Here is a 7379-nt window from a genome sequence, read left to right as displayed (position 1 = left end):
ATTGTCAGGTGCTGCCAACTACAAATAATGATAATTAAAAGTAGGCTGTGAAAATAGTAAATTCATTAGAAAGAAACATAGGATCAATAACAAATTAGGTGGCTCAGTGGTAGAGTGCCAAGCCTGGAGTCAGGAAGACTAATATTCCTGAGTTCAAATCTAGCGTTAGTCATGTATTAGCTTTATGAATCTGGGCAAGTCACTTAACTATGTTCTTCGTCTGTAAAATATCTTCATCTGTAAAATGAGCTGGAGAAGGAAATGTCAAACAGTTTTATTATTATAAACAAGAAAACCCTGAATGGGTCACAAAGTGTCAGACATGACTGAATAACAACAAAAATATAAAAAGGGTGGTTAGAATTAAGGTAATTTTTTCCAAGGTGAGGAGTATCCATTGAATGTGGAATCTTATAATATTAAGATAGCTTATTTTTTAAACATTTAAAAATATGTTTTCATGGAATTTAGAGTTGGGAGGAAATGTATAAAGCTTCAAATCTAAGTACCTAATTTTATGGAGTAGAAAACTGAGGCCCAGAGAGGATAAGTAATGTCGCTATGGCTAACAGGTATTTAGTAATTGATCTGGGATCTAAAATTGCAAATCAAATGTTTCCTCTATACCCTGTTGCCTTCTAAATTATCAGTCACATGCTTTTAATAGAAAGTGGTGGACTCGATACTATGTAAGAAGAGGAAATAGGTTTAAAATTCATTATAAGACTAAGAAGCTATTTTTTTTACAGTGATAAATGCTTAGAATCAGTGTGCTATAAGGTGAAGTGTACAATACCGAGTATTAGGAAACCCAGGAACTGCAAATAATTCAGAAAAGTCACTTACCATCTCTCTGATTTCATTTCTACCCTGACAAGTAAAGGAATTGGTCAATAGAGTGAAAGTTCCTTCGAGATATAACATTTTATGATTCTTTTATATAAATAAGATTGTGGCATTTTCTCCATTGCAATTTTTAAGTTTAGTGATATGATAGAAGGCTAGTATTTCCAAGTCTATTATTTGCCACTGACATTCTCTAGCTTATACTTGTTCTCATTATTAGGAGCTACTTTCAATCAGAGAATCACCCTAGCCTTCAAAACACAATGTGGATGAAGCATGCTTATTACCCAGGTTGGGTAATAAGTTGTGATCAGTGCATTGAATTAGTTCATAAATATATTACCTTTGGAACGTGCTAAAGATAGACAGTGAACTGACCCTGAATTGAAGACATAATTGTAACTAGACTCGATTTCCTTAATGAAAATATGTAATGATTTGAATAATCTCAAGCCTCTTGCTGCTACATGGCCCCATTTTTTCAACATTCTTTTTAGAGAGAGCTGTAAGTTGAAGTGGACTGATAATTGTGCCTGGAATTAGGAATACCTGAGTTCAAATCTAGCCTCAGATACCTAGTAGTTGTACAAGTTGGGTATGTCAATTAACTTCTGTCTGCCTCATTTTCCTCAACTCTAAAATGGGAACAATAATAATACCCATATCTAGGAGTTGTTATTATCAAATGAGGTCATATTTGTAAAATAATTAGTACAATGCTTAATTATAAATGATTATTGCTTTCCTTCTGATGATAGATTTTTGTGAACTAGAAAACACTAAATAATATTAAAATTAATAATTTTAGGTGACTGAAAGGACATTAGAAAGAATACAGTAATAGTGAAAGCAAAAAGCAAAATGATACCATTGATGATTTGCATGCAAATAATGCAATCACCACATCAGTACACAGGCAATTATTAGGTTTTTCCTATCTGATGGGTATTTTTCTGAGGATATAAGAAAAGGCAAAAAAAAAAAAATCCTTCCCTCCAAAGTGTATAATTCTAATGAGGGAGATAACATTTAAATAACTAGTTAAATACAAGGGATATGCAGAGCTGATGAAGGTAAAAGGAAAGCAGATGGAATTGGCACCTTCAGCAGACTTCTGTTAGAAGGTTAGATTTCATCTTAGTCCTGAACCTAGCTAGAGAAATGAGGTGGTAGAAGTGTTGCAGTGAAGAGATTCTAGGCATGTTGACCATCCTGTGGAAAGGGGTAAATAAAACAACAAGAAATGGGGTATCATATTTGAAAAACTGAAAGTAGTTCAGGGACTGGATCATAGGGTGTGGGGATGGAAGTAAAGTATAAGAAGACTAGAAAGAGAGGAAAAGGCAACATTATGAAGAGTTTAAAAATCAAAATGTGGAATTTACGTTTTATGATAGAGATTATAGTACATCACTGAAATTTAGGGTTTACACTATGGTAAAAAAACGAAAGTTTTAGCTTAATCATTTGAAGTTGAGCCCATGCTACTGAAGCGGTTTTTGAAGGACCACCCTTTTGGGGAGGAGACTGCAAAGAACGGCTGTGGGCCTGCTGCTGCCCAGAGAACGTGGCCAAGCACGCCATACTTCCCGGCCACCAACTTAAAACTGAAGTAGAACGGAAGTTCGAGCTCTGGCTCACTCACTCTGGCTTCTGAGATTAGCGGTGATGGCGCATGCTTTTGGTGATCGGCTCTGGTTCTCGGCCCAGCAGGCAGTTTTGGGATTCGGTAAATTTTATAAAAGAATATAGACTAAGCTTAGATCTAAGATTATTCATTTGTATTTCTACTTTCCTATTTCCCTAGTCTGTATCACCTGTTTGTTATCTAATTAACTACCGAACAATAAAAGCTAATCCTTCACTGATTAAAGCTCAGAGGCTTCTTTTTCTTAGTGGTCTGGGAGATATATAAGGGAAAAGTGAAAGGGGGAGTTTAGTGCTCTTATATCCAATTTTAAATCTCACAACACAGTCATACTAACTCTTTGGGGAGGGGGGGAATCTTAGCAGCTGAAATGATCGTGGTTTGCAGAGAAGAAAGATTTGAGGCAGAGAGATCCACTAGAAAGTTATTGATGTAATCTAGAAGTTGATGATTGCTTACTAATAAATGTGTAATTGCTGTAAGTAGATGAAAGGAGCATAAAAAAGAGATCCACAACATTGTTATCACAACAAATCATCAAGAAAAGCTATATTTATATTCATTCGCATCTGTAACAATATTTATTTTAAGTGTATATAGATACTATATAAATATATATAATATTTGAAATTAAAGGTGAGATGATCATGTACAAGAGCAAGGGTTTACAAGGAGGTAGCCTGAGTATGGCACTATTGCCCATGAACTATTTTTTGGGGGGGACAATAAGGGTTAAGTGACTTGCCCAGGGTCACACAGCTAGTAAGTGTCAATTGTCTGAGGCCGGATTTAAACTCAGGTTCTTCTGAATCCAGGGCCAGTGCTTTAACCCATGAACTATTAAAAGCACCTTAAAAAGGCCATCAATTTTTGTTCCCAAACATTTCCCTTTCTGGATTTTCTGTATTATTTTTTTAATTTTTAGTGGTCCAGAAAATAGTTTAAAGAAAATTTAATTCTAAGAGGTAGAGATGATAAGGGAGTCAATTCCAAGTTTGGGGAACAGTTTGTGTCAATGGGAAGAGCCCAGAAGATGGTGGAGATAACATCCAGAAATCTTCAGGTTTATCATCCAGTTGCAGTGATGTTTCAAAATGTACACCACAGAGATGCTAAAAATCCATATATCTGCTAGGATCTCTTCAGTTTCATCGGAAAGGAAAGGAGACTGTGATGGGAAGCAAGAGCTCAGAATGCAATACTGAAAAGGTTCCAGATGGCCCCATTCTAGAGGACACATTATCTTCAGCAGTAGATATTCAACACCATTCTTGGCATATTTCCATGGATATTGAGAATAGTAAAAGATGACAGCAGCCTCCTGAACCTGACTCTTTATCCACTAGTTAGATGACAGAAGAGAAGATTCTTTGGTCTATGCTGTCTCATCTCAAGCTAAACAAATGCCCATAAAATTCCCACAAGAAAATCAGAACGTAAAAGAAACAGATGCCATTTGTTTTTCAGATGGATAAACCACAGAGTTATTGGTAATAGATTATGTTTTCTTTGCTTCCCTCTTAATTTTCTTCACTCCTTTTTCAAGAGTTTTCCACTTTAATTATTGTCAAGAATCAAACAGAGAACAGATTCAAAATGGAGGATGTTTTTAAAAGGATTTTGTTTTGTTTTGTTTTTTGGGTTTTTTTGTGGGGCAATGGGGGTTAAGTGACTTGCCTAGGGTCACACAGCTAGTAAGTGTCAAGTGTCTGAGGCTGGGTTTGAACTCAGGTCCTCCTGAATGCAGAGCTGGTGCTTTATCCACTGTGCCACCTAGTTGCCCCCCATAAGGATTTTTTAAATGACCCAGTATATGTCTGCTGAAAACCACACCATGAATAGATGCAAGAATTATTATTTTAAAGTCATTCTAAGTTTGTATGTATTGTATAAATTTCAAATGATTTCATGTAAAGTAGCATAATTTCAGCTCTTACTAGGATCATGTTAATACTTTATCATATATGAATCTTTAAACATAGAATTCTATGTAAAATTACAAAATTGTGCTCAAGGTCAACATTATTAAATCACTAGAAGTAATATTGCTAAGACAACTTATACTTACTCATCTCCTATTGCTTTCTCTACTGTCATTCATGTCTAGTTTTCTACTCTGTTGGAATTTATCCAAAAGCTTCAAAATTCAAATATCTTAATTTATAATACTAATAAATATATAGAGGCTATTTAAATTTGTAAATACATGATTATCCTATCTTCTTACAATGCATAGGAGAATAAGAGTAACTAATGTCCTTTGATCCAATAGTGTCTTTTTTCAACCTCTTGGAGAATGACATAATCCCATTAGGAAAAGATGTAGTCAACTGTACAATTATCCTCAAATATAAAAGCAAATTATTATCACATTTCATTTTAATTGAAATTTGAAGCATGGTATCTGCACATCAGCATTGTGTTAACTCAAATAGGGTATGCTGGAATTAGTTCAGATAGTAAAACATTTTACATTTTACATTGTTAATAAAAAAGGTTTTTAGTTAAGCAAAAAGAAATTAAGAAAATTCCATTCCATAGAATCTTGACAAAGAGGAGAGAATGGATCCTCAAAGAACCAAAAAATCATTATTATTTCCCGTACTTTTTATTAGTGATTATTATTTTTGAGCAGTCATTTAAATTTCTTGTCTTCCGTAATCATCTTGGGGAATAATGAACCCTATTTCTTTTCTACCATATGCTTCTGGAAATAAGTATTTGGTAAGAATGGGGATGAGATGTGATAGGCTCTCTTCATCTATAGAATAGAGAAAGACTTTTTGTTCCTTATCAAGCAATAAAAGGAGAAAAGTTAACATGAAGAGAAAGTGATCCACTGATAACCCGTCAATAATCTTTGCATGTAAAGTTTACCTCAAGTAATTCCCTGGTAGTAAAGCAGAATATAAAAACCAAAATAACACTTTTTACATAATTTCCTATATTTTGAATTTAGATAATGGATTTTACTTTTTGAACTAAATTCACTTATATTATCTCCTTTGAGTCTCATGAGGTTTTTTTCTGCAAATTTATACATTATACATATTTACAACTCTTCTTGCATTATCAAACAAAATTTCCACAAATAAAACATTTCAATTTTTAATTAACAAGAGCAACAAATTTTCAATTGCTTTATTATCCTCTTTCTTTCTCCTCTAGTCATGTTTTTCCCTCCTATTTGATTGTTCCTTGATTTTTGCATATATAGACCAGCAGTATTTGCTTACTCCTTATCCTCCAATTTTATGAGTCTTGGGTCTCCTTTTCCTTTTTTTAACCTTTTAATATAACTTCATACATTCTTTCTTCATACATGTGGTATTTTCATTCTTTGTTCTCCCATAAATCTTTTATATCGTTTTGAGTTATGTCTGGTTTATCAAACTTGACCTTAAGGTAGTAAGGCAGAGTCTCAAAATAAGTATGATACCAAAAGTGTAGCTTGGAAGTCAACACTAGATAGACCTTTCATTGCAGAGACAGCATCCAAATAATCCTCATATTATGTGTTCATACCTTTCTAGAAAATTGATGCCTCTTTCATCGTGGGCATCATTCATAATCATGGGACGAATAACAGTCAAGAGATTAAAATAAAAAGGTACACTTCACTTGAATTACCTTTCTTGTGTGTACTCATGAAGGAAAATAAAGACATGTCCACTGTTAAGGGCACATACTTGGACCCCCAGCCCTTGTGCTCTTTTTTTTTTTTGTGGGGCAATGGGGGTTAAGTGACTTGCCCAGGGTCACACAGCTAGTAAGTGTCAAGTGTCTGAGGCCAGATTTGAACTCAGGTACTCCTGAATCCAGGGCCAGTGCTTTATCTACTGCACCACCTAGCCGCCCCTCCTTGTGTTCTTTTAAAGCACTGGAGATTTACTTGAGTCTGATTTTTGCTCTTTTAATAACACAATGACACCAAAGTGTTACCAAGATAATTATGCATCCGTAACTGTAATCCATCATTATATTTTTAAAAATATCCTTGTTAATATTTGCCTTTGGGCCAACAACACAATTCCCTGAAACAGACTTCACTAGGTCCCTGCATCCTTGTGGTGTGCTAATGATTGTGTTAACACAAGAAGTTTTTTTTTCAGTCTGGCACATTTAGCAATTGCAATTCTGGCTTTATTTCCTACTATTTCCCATTCTACAAAATGTACTGAATTTCTTATCTTTATTATTAACACAAGATACTTACACTTTCCTAAATTGTAAGTCTGGCATTTCATAATTCATAGCAAATTTGCAAAGATGGAAGTGGTAGACAAAAATGAACACTAATGCATTTATGATGGAGTTATGATTTGATACATCCATTCTAGAAAGTAATTCAGAATTATAAAAATAAAGCAATTCCACTGTTAGTTATATACATTAAGGGGATCAGTGACAAAAACAAATGCTTTAAATACTATAAAATGTTTAGAAGAGCATTTTTGTCATAGCAAAGAATAGGAAGTATGTGACCATTAATTAATGAATAGCTTAAAAATAGGTAAATGTGTATGATTTAACATTATCATGCTATAAGAAATTAAAACCATGATGAATAAAGAGAATTATTTTTAAAAAAACTTAATGACCTAATCCAAAGTAAATCAAGTGAAGCCAAAAAAACCATATAGTCAAGAACTATAACAAGTTTTTGTTTGTTTGTTTGCTTTTGTGGGGTAGTGAGGGTTAAGTGACTTGCCCAGGGTCACACAGATAGTGTCAATTGTCTGAGGATGAATTTGAACTCAGGTCTTCCTGAATCCAGGGCTGGTGCTTTATCCATTGCACTACATAGCAGCCCCAAGGACTGTAACAATTCCAAAGAAGAGGGCAACAACAACAAAACAATTAAAGATAAATATTGTGAATTATA

The 7379-nt window shown here is 34.1% G+C and overlaps 1 pseudogene; it reads left to right on the top strand.

Moving 5' to 3' along the window:
• The first annotated feature begins 3588 nt into the window (after positions 1-3588).
• LOC122740161 lies at positions 3589-3893 on the top strand (annotated as a pseudogene).
• Positions 3894-7379: the final 3486 nt, after the last annotated feature.

This window comes from Dromiciops gliroides, chromosome 2, assembly GCF_019393635.1.
Source record: "Dromiciops gliroides isolate mDroGli1 chromosome 2, mDroGli1.pri, whole genome shotgun sequence".
In the NCBI taxonomy this organism is placed as follows: domain Eukaryota; kingdom Metazoa; phylum Chordata; class Mammalia; order Microbiotheria; family Microbiotheriidae; genus Dromiciops; species Dromiciops gliroides.
The sequence above is the reverse complement of the archived record's forward strand: the minus strand, read 5'-3'. Positions and strand labels throughout refer to the sequence as shown.